The sequence below is a fragment of the Podarcis tiliguerta genome (genome assembly GCF_965153285.1).
Source record: "Podarcis tiliguerta genome assembly, chromosome: 7".
Lineage (NCBI taxonomy): Eukaryota > Metazoa > Chordata > Lepidosauria > Squamata > Lacertidae > Podarcis > Podarcis tiliguerta.
Genome location: NC_139540.1, coordinates 9,765,643 through 9,775,569, shown reverse-complemented (window position 1 = coordinate 9,775,569; position 9,927 = coordinate 9,765,643). Strand labels below are relative to the sequence as shown.

At 45.8% G+C, this 9,927-nt stretch overlaps 1 protein-coding gene across 1 annotated transcript in view; it reads right to left on the bottom strand.

Moving 5' to 3' along the window:
* Window positions 1–2,326: 2,326 nt before the first annotated feature.
* ZFAT (zinc finger and AT-hook domain containing) overlaps window positions 2,327–9,927 on the bottom strand; it is a 223,785-nt gene continuing 216,184 nt past the window's right edge. Inside the window, exon 14 of the transcript XR_014513739.1 lies at window positions 2,327–2,352. The gene's annotated coding sequence lies outside the window, so the exon portion shown is untranslated. The remainder of the gene's footprint in view (window positions 2,353–9,927) is intronic.

The following is a 9,927-nucleotide window of genomic DNA, read 5'->3' as shown; positions in this document are numbered from 1 at the left end:
TTATTTATTTCTGTGTACTGTATCCTCCCATTGGAAACCTCAGGCAGTGGCTGCTGGAGGGGGCAGCAGCGGCAGACCCCCAGCTGATGTTTCTGAGCCCTCGCTCAGCCACTACCTAATTCACACTTTGCAACCCAAAATGAAAACTGAAATACAACTCTTGTTCAACATTCGCATTTCTCCGAATTTTGCAATGCAGTTCTCCAAAGAAGAAAGTGCACACACTAGCGAAAATAAAATACAAATTGCAGCATACATGGGGGAAATGCTCTCAAAAGTTAATATATTAGTCAAAACTGTGTATAAAATGTTTGTTGTTAAATGCTTGCATTAAAATTCTGTTTAATTTTCACGAGGATTTTTTAAAAAAATACAAATCTCTGCAGAAATGTGGAGACTGGGAGTGGGAAGCTGTCAGCAAAACTGACAAATTTATCCATCCCTAAATTCAAGTCTTCGTCCATGGAGTTTTCTTGGCAGGGAAAGTGGTTTGCCAGTTCCTGCTCCAGGTGGATCACTTTTGGTCAAAACTCTCCACTATGACCTGTCCATCTAGGTGGCCCTGCATAGCATAGCTCATAGCTTCTCTGAGTTATTCAAGCCCCTTCACCACAACAAGGCAGGGATCCATGAAGGCAGTGATCCATGAAAAAGCAGAGACATCACCTTGCCGACAAAGGTCCATATAGTTAAAGCTATGGTTTTCCCAGTAGTGATGTATGGAAGTGAGAGCTGGACCATAAAGAAAGCTGATTGCCGAAGAATTGGTGCTTTTGAATTATGGTGCTGGAGGAGCCTCTTGAGAGTCCCATGGACTGAAAGAAGATCAAACCTATCCATTCTTAAGGAAATCAGCCCTGAGTGCTCACTGGAAGGACAGATCCTGAAGCTGAGGCTCCAAGACTGTGGCCACCTCAGGAGAAGAGAAGTCTCCCTGGAAAAGACCCTGATGTTGGGAAAGATGGAGGGCACAAGGAGAAGGGGACGACAGAGGACAAGATGGTTGGACAGTGTTCTCGAAGCTACCAGCATGAGTTTGACCAAACTGCAGGAGGCCGTGGAAGACAGGAGTGCCTGGCGTGCTCTGGTCCATGGGGTCACGAAGAGTCGGACATGACTAAACGACTAAACAACAACAACAAATTCAGGTTATGGCTCATTTCATTCCAGCTAGGATTTGGGCGGACACAGTAATTATCTCTACTAAGGATGAGATAGGAACACAGGAAACTGTGTTATGCTGAGACATGTCCATCTGAATTTGTATTGCCTACACTGACTGACAGCAGCTGCCCAGGGTTTGAGACAGGGCCTTCTTCCAGCCCTGCATGTAGTAGATGTCAGGGTTTGAACCCAGGACATCCTACAAACAAAGCAGCAGCTCTGCTACTGAGCTATGGCCGTTCTGCAAATGGAGTTCCCCTTTTGCATGTCTTGGTTCTGTCCTCTTTCCTCATTGATCTAAACCAGCATAGAAATCTGCATTTCAATACACACAAAGATTATCATTATTGAAGTTTCCACTGGAAAGACATCAGTTAAGACACGTTGAAACAACGGGACAAAAAAAATCCACTCTTTTGCAACAGCTCATTAATCAGTCTGCATCGCCGGGCAGAATTGATTTGCAAAATATTCAGCTCGATATAGACCACAGGTGGTGGTGTGACAGAGACATGGAGGTGGGGATGCAGAAATATGACATCTATTCCCCATGAAAGCATCTCAGGATAACTTTTCCCCATCAGCAAAGGAACTGCCTTTACAGTGTTAGGAAATATTTTCCTGTCAAAACACACTGTTTAAATGCATGTTCTCTCAAAATGTAATTGCTACATGTATTTTTGAACATGTTTGGATGTGTGTCTGAGTCAAGAACCATGTTTATATACCAGCTCTGTGTCCAACTGGCTATCTGATCTCCTGCCTACACCAAACATAACCATGCCTGTCGTCTGAGGCTTTGTTATGTGCTCTAACATTGGACCCACCCTAAATACTGCTTTGGATGCTGTAGGCAAGTTGACTCGGGTGCCCTGTGAAAATAAGGGACGCGGGTGGCGCTGTGGTCTAAACCACTGAGCCTCTTAGGCTTGCTGATCGGAAGGTTGGTGGTTTGAATCCGCTCAATGGTGGTGAGCTCCCGTTGCTCTGTTCCAGCTTCTGCCAACCAAGCAGTTCGAAAGCACGCTAGAGCAAATAGATAAATAGGTACCACTGTGGAGGGAAGGTAAATGGCGTTTCCGTGCACTCTGGTTTCTGTCACGGTGTTCCGTTGTGCCAGAAGTGGTTTAGTCATGCTGGCCACATGACCACGAAAGCTGTCTGTGGACAAACGTCAGCTCCCTCGGCCTGAAAACTGAAATGAGCACTGCAACCCCATACAGTGGTACCTTGGGTTACAGACGCTTCAGGTTACAGACTCTGCTAACCCACAAATAGTACCTCGGGTTAAGAACTTTGCTTCAGGATGAGAACAGAAATCGTGCAGTGGTGCAGCGGCAATGGGAGGCCCCATTAGCTAAAGTGGTACCTCACGTTAAGAACAGTTTCAGGTTAAGAACGGACCTCCAGAACGAATTAAGTTTTTAATCTGAGGTACCACTGTAGTTGCCTTTGACTGGACTTAACCGCCCAGGGGTCCTTTACCTTTACCCTATGAGAATGATACACACCATTAGCACCAGCTCAAACATAATACAGTGGTACCTCAGATTACATATGCTTCAGGTTACAGACTCCGCTAACCCAGAAATAGTACCCCAGGTTAAGAACTTTGCTTCAGGATGAGAACAGAAATCATGCTCTGGCAGCGTGGCAGCAGCAGGAGGCCCCATTAGCTAAAGTGGTGCTTCAGGTTAAGAACAGCTTCAGGTTAAGAACGGACCTCCGGAATGAATTAAGTACTTAACCCGAGGTACCACTGTATGTACCATTAAACCTGCAACCCATCTTGGCTGTCTCTGTAGCTGGGTGAGGAGAGGACAGAGGATGAAGAAAGAGCTGTGTGTGGAATCAACGTGTGAGTCTTAGTCAGCTTCTGGGTTTGTTGAATTTCTGTACTGCCCTTCATCCCAGGACCACAGGGCAGTTTACAACGTAAAAACACCAAAAAGCACAACATAGTAACAAACAAAAGCAGTAACCCATCCATTGCCTTTTTGTGATGTCAGCTGTGGACACCAGAGCCTGCAGCCTGACTGACACCACCACCACCCCAGCGCCAGTGTCTCCCAAAGATGAGTTGGTGGCCCCTTACATTTACTTGTGAATGACTTCGTCATGTTTGGCAAGCAGTTGTTAACAGACTGGATGCTCAGCTAAACTGGACTGGTGGGCTGACCAAATCTGAAAATATTGCTCGTCTCCTATTCCAGAGATGGAGAACCTCAGGGCTGAAGGGCAAATGCAATCCCCCAGCCCCATATTTATCTGGTCTGTGGGGCTCTCCCCAAGTCACACCACTCACCTCTCCTTTTTTACATATTCCTTGAGTGTTTGTGCCTGCCTTGAATGCTGCTTGATGGCAGCATTGATGTATAGAAGCTAGCCTCCTGTACAAAACTAAAATTTACATTCCTTGCTCTGCCCACTTTTGCCTCTGGCGCCACCCACTATTAGCACACGGCCCCTGGAAGCTTGTGCAGAAGGCATTGTGGCCCTTGGAATGAGAAGGTTTCCCCACCTGTGCCCTACTAATTTTCTGTACATTTCCTCCCCTTCCTGTTCCTACACTTCCTTTCCTATGACTTGCCTCCTCTCATTTCATTCTTCTCCTAGTAACCTCCACTCTGCCTTAATCCCCTCCCATAATAATAATAATAATAATAATAATAATAATAATAATAATAATAATAAAATTATGTATACCCCACCCTCCCCAGCCAAGACTGGACTCAGGACAGCTAACACCCGATATAAAAACAAATTTATTGAAATACAACTTAAAAACAAGATTAAAATACAACATTAAAACATTAAAATACAGCCTCATTTCAAGGGAAACTCAAATCAAAAACCTTTTTTGGTGGGATGATAACGTCAAGTCTTCACCAAGGCCAACTATCCAGACTCGTCCTACATTGGCCAGAAAAAAGCCAGGGAAGTCCCCAAATAGGAGTTCCATCACAGGAGGAGAAAGGAAAAAGAAGAGGGGGAGGGGATCAAATTGTGGTGGCTTTCCACTCCTGAAGGGACTCGGAGATCTGGAAAACAAATGCTCCTCTCTGGTGCCATCTTGCATTTGGATTTCCTACAAGCCTGCATTTCCCTCCTCCACTGGTCCTCTGCAGTCAGCAGAGGCAGCAGTGATGTTAAGGGATCCTGTGTTCTCTGTACTCCAGAGACAAGTGAGTCATCAGCTCCTGCCCTTTGATGTCTAAGGTCAGCCGCCCTTTGGCAACCAGAAGGCACTGACCTGTATCTGATATTTATTGAAACCTGAAAGGGTGTCCAAAATGTCATTGTTCTGATAGGCAGGGCCAAGAGGCATATTCTCTCTGGGGGGATGAAGCGGATGCTGGTGCCCGTCGAAATTAAGCTAGTGGTTAGAAATGTAATCCGCAGCCTGAATTGCAAAATTGAAAAGCACTCAAGCGTACAATGGCACTTCTTAAAAGATAACAAAATAAAATAACGTAACATCGGATAAATGCATAAATTGTAGCAACCATCAACAGCAGTTCGTTGAACTTGGTTAAGATACAGTCATAAAGGTAAAGGGACTCCTGACCATTAGGTCCAGTAGCGGCCGACTCTGGGGTTGCTGCGCTCATCTCGCTTTCTTGACTGAGGGAGCCGGCGTACAGCTTCCGGGTCATGTGGCCAGCATGACTAAGCCGCTTCTGGCAAACCAGAGCAGCACACAGAAATGCCTTTTACCTTCCGGCTGGAGCTGTACCTATTTATCTACTTGCACTTTGACATGCTTTCGAACTGCTAGGTTGGCAGGAGCTGGGACCAAACAACAGGAGCTCACCCCATCGCGGGGATTCGAACCGCCGACCTTCTGATCGGCAAGTCCTAGGCTCTGTGGTTTAACCCACAGCGCCACCCGCGTCCCTAAGATACAGTCATACCATGGGATAAATACACTTCAGGATAAGTATTTTTGGGTTGCGCTCTGCTGGGACCCATAAGTAACGGAGCGTGTTACTTCCGAGTTTCGCCGCTTGCGCATGCACAGATGGTCAAAATGACGTCACGCGCATGCGTGGAAGCGGCGAAACACAACCCGCACACGTGCAGACGCACAGTCGTGTCTTACATTCTGTTCAGGATGTGAACAGGGCTCCGGAACGGATCCCGCTCGCATCCCGAGGCACCACTGTATTGGCATATATTGACGTTTCAATTGGGTTAAAAGTCTTTGGTGCGTAGCGCTCTCTCAAAAGCACACTTGCCTCCACCCACACCTCTTGAATAAATGAAGTGTGCCTATTTGGATCCCATAAAAATAGCATAAAAGGAACACAGATGAAATGATAGCTGTGTGAGGCCCAAAGGCACGCCAGCTGATTCCGTTACACTTACAACCTAATCCTGCCCCCGCACATGCTTTCTGAGATCAATGGGATTTTCTCCCAAATAAGAGTATGCAGCTTTAATCTGTTGTACCGAGGGACAGAAATACAAGCTAGCTTGAAACAGGGATGGTTGAGCAGCCTCGTACGTGCCCTGAAAATCAGTTGCGCCCCTTTGAAGTCAAATGGGGGGGGGCTGAGTGTGCACATTACACATCACTCTGTTGCTGGGGGATTCTGTGATGGCCTCCATCTTTGTGTATACAGAGGCCTTCTCTACACTTCCAGGGGAATGAGATGGTAAGAATGAAAGGTACCATTTTGGATAGGCAGGGATTCTAGTGCAGCTCATTCCCTGCCATGCATAATGTGCTTTTTCATGCTCATTGTAGTCAGCAGAGGACATAGGTTAGTTTTACTCAGAGTCTTGGAAATAAATGGACACAACTAACTTAGGTCAATTAATCTCACCGGGCCTACTCTAATTAGAACTTAGTTGGATACAAACCAAGAAGAGCTCTACTCAGCTGTTCGAAAATAAGACTAAATTGCTTTCTAAAATGTATAAACTAATACCAGAATGGCATACAAAAGACGAACAGGTTAAATCAGTTATGATGAAGGAGGAAAAGGTTAATATAAATACCCACAAGGGGAAGAGGCAAGTTCAGGAGATTCTTTGGAATTCTCTTTCTATGTTGGTTGTTTGATCATTGTATTTTTTTTTTTAAATCTGAAAAACTAAAGAAGGAGGAGGAGGAGGTAGAGGAGGTGGAAGAGCTCTATTGGATCATGTGGAAGGTCCATCTATTCCAGCATAATCTTTTCCCCATTGCCAATATGGTGCCTATGGGAATTCCACAAGCAGAAGATGGTGGCAACAGCACTTGTGTTTCTCAGCAACTACCGTATTTTTTGCTCTATAAGACTCACTTTTTCCCTCCTAAAAAGTAAGGGGAAATGCGGATGCGTCTTATGGAGCGAATGCAGGCTGCGCAGCTATCCCAGAAGCCAGAACAGCAAGAGGGATTGCTGCTTTCACTGCGCAGTGATCCCTCTTGCTGTTCTGGCTTCTGAGATTCAGAATATATTTTTTCTTGTTTTCCTCTTCCAAAAACTAAGTGCATCTTATGGTCTGGTGCGTCTTATAGAGCGAAAAATACGGTAGTATTCAGAGGGATACTGTCTCTGGATACTAGATGCAGATCATAGTGACCACGGCCTGTTGATTTTGATGGCCTTCTCCTCCATACATTTATCTAACCCTCTTTCAAAGCCATCACTACATCTTGAGCTAGCGAGATCCATAATTTAACTATACACCATGGGAATATGCTCTTTATTTTGTCTGTCCTAAGTGCCCCAAGTTCCTCTTTCAAGAGAGCGTTATGAACTCTTGAAACTCGCCTCCAAACCCTGGTAGAATGAATTCTGCTACTATCTCTGTTTTTTAATTGGAAATGTCAAGGGCCGAAGCTGGAACGTTCTCCGTAAAATCCACGTGCTCTGATCTGCGAGCCCTTGGTTGAACTCTGCCACACTGGCGCACGTGTGAGAGAGCTAGAGAGTTGTGATGGAGTTCTAAGCCTCTAGTTTGCATTTCTTGAATAACAGCAGTTATATATTTTTCCTTTCCCTGTCTTTCCCTAGTTTTCAGAAACGTCCCCTGTAGCAATACAGCGTTGGTAATGAGACACGAAGCAGAGAAACAAACATACACAATATCATAATTAAATGACACAAGGACTGTCTCTGGGGGGACGTTAACGGAAGGGAGAGAAGGTGGTGCTGTGCGATTAGGTAGCTGAAGTAACCCCTGGTAGGAAAAGGCATTTAAGCTCTTGTCTATCCGGCATGCAGACGGTATTGCTTCTAGCAGTACATTATTAAAGATATAGCAGAAGGGGGAGGGGGGGTCTTGACGTTATGCGTCGGGAGGGGAGATTAGGCCCACATCTCCCGGTTAATTATGCGGTGTCATAATAAATTAAAATGTGCCGGAAATAGGAAAGAAATTCAAAACAATCCCGATGAGTCTCACTGATTTGATGGAGGCTACAATCCTCGTCAGTCTCAGCCTGTGAGTGCTTACTTATTTGTAGGTTCCCTGAGCTTAATAAGAAATACAGTGGTACCTCAGGTTACAGACCCTTCAGGTTACAGACTCCGCTAGCCCAGAAATAGTACCTCGGGTTAAGAACTTTGCTTCAGGATGAGAACAGAAATCATGCGGCGGCAGCGCAGCGGCAGCAGGAGGCCCCATTAGCTAAAGTGGTACCTCAGGTTAAGAACGGACCTCCAGAACGAATTAAGTTCTTAACCTGAGGTACCACTGTAGTTCTAGAGAACAGCGTCGTCCTATGCTGTTAGGCTGCAGAAGCCTTGCTAGGGCACAGCGTGAAACCTGGAGAGGGTGGTGGGTAAATAAATGGGCATGTTTACTCAGATGTAACTCTCAGTGTGTTCACAGAATCGTAGAGTTGGAAGGGACCCTGAGGATCATCTAGTCCAGCCCCCTGCAATGCAGGAATCTCAGTTAAAGCATCTATGACAGATGGCCACCCAACCTCTGCTTAAAAACCTCCAAGGATGGAGAGTCCACCATCTTCTGAAAGAGTCCGTTCCACTGTTGAACAGTCAGGTGCACCAAATGGTGGGGACTAAGGAGTCTTCAGCCTCCCCTCACTTTTTCAAGGAGGGGGCTTGTTGTTGATTAGTCATTTATTCATGTCCGACTCTTCATGACCCCATGGACTAGAGCATGCCAGGCACTCCTGTCTTCCACTGCCTCCCGCAGTTTGGTCAAACTCATGCTGGTAGCTTCGAGAACACTGTCCAACCATCTCATCCTCTGTCGTCCCCTTCTCCTTGTGCCCTCCATCTTTCCCAACACCAGGGTCTTTTCCAGGGAGTCTTCTCTTCTCATGAGGTGGCCAAAGTATTGGAGCCTCAGCTTCAGGATCTGTCCTTCCAGTGAGCACTCAGGGCTGATTTCCTTCAGAATTGATAGGTTTGATCTTCTTGCAGTCCATGGGACTCTCAAGAGTCTCCTCCAGCACCATAATTCAAAAGCATCAATTCTTCGGCGATCAGCCTTCTTTATTGTCCAGCTCTCACTTCCATACATCACTATTGGAAGGAGGGGGCTGGGCTCCCCCAAAATCCTGTGACCTCACTCTGCCTCCGCCTCTTCCTCCCCACCCAATGTCACAAGGTGAGGAGGCCAAGTGTGGAACCACTGCACTCCCCATTCCCACCCCTTGCAAACAGCTCTTGCTATCAGACAGCTCTTCCTAATGTTTAATAAGTTCAACAAGACTTAATTTCAAAGAAATGCACACACAATTGCAACCCAAGTAGGTGCAAGCCTACTTGTTCACCTGGCAGTAAGTCACATTGAATGCAGAAGAACTTACTTATGAGTTCACATGAGTGTGGAAAAGAAATTTGATTCAGTTTGCATTTCAAGGTAAGCCTCTTCAGTTGGCTGGACATCACCATCCTTTGAAATTCACCCTTCTCCAATTTTGCAGTGCATATATTCTGCCAAGAAATATGTAGGAAAATGCCAACAAAAAGTTATTGCATTGGGGGAAATTGCCTTAGGTAAAAGGGATCCCTGACCATTAGGTCCAGTTGTGGCCGACTCTGGGGTTGTGGCGCTCATCTCGCTTTATTGGCTGAGGGAGCTGGTGTACAGCTTCCGGGTCATGTGGCCAGCATGACAAAGCCACTTCTGGCGAACCAGAGCAGCACACGGAAACACCGTTTACCTTCCCGCCAGAGTGGTACCTATTTATCTACTTGCACTTTGATGTGCTTTCGAACTGCTAGGTTGGCAGGAACAGGGACCAAGCAATGGGAGCTCACCCCGTCGCAGGGATTCGAACCACCGACCTTCTGATCGGCAAGTCCTAGGCTCTGTGGTTTAACCCCCAGCTCCACCCGCTTACAGAAGTGTATACATGCAACTCTCAACTTACGCTAAGGTTACATTCTGGGAATAGAGCCTAAAAGCCAAATTGTGTTTAGTAGAAGCACATTGGGTTCAATGGTAGATGGGACTGCCAAAAAAAATTCTTCTCAGATGTCCAGCCCATTTTTTATCCCCCTTTTTTTTTAAAAAAAAGGCCACGTGCGTAAAGCTGATTGTGCACAAGTTAAATGCACGTAAGTTGCGAGTTACTTCCAATAGGCAATATTGCAAAGATGGGTATATTAGGAGGAATTCACACCCAAATGCTGGTTAATTTCCACAAGGACCTTTAAAAATGCAATTTGCAAACTGATGTGAAAATGTGGAGAAATGGACTTGAGATTGGAAAAAAGTGAGAAACCGAGAGAAATCAAGATGGACAGATTCACCCTTCTCTACACACATCCCAGCTGCATAAAAGTAAATACA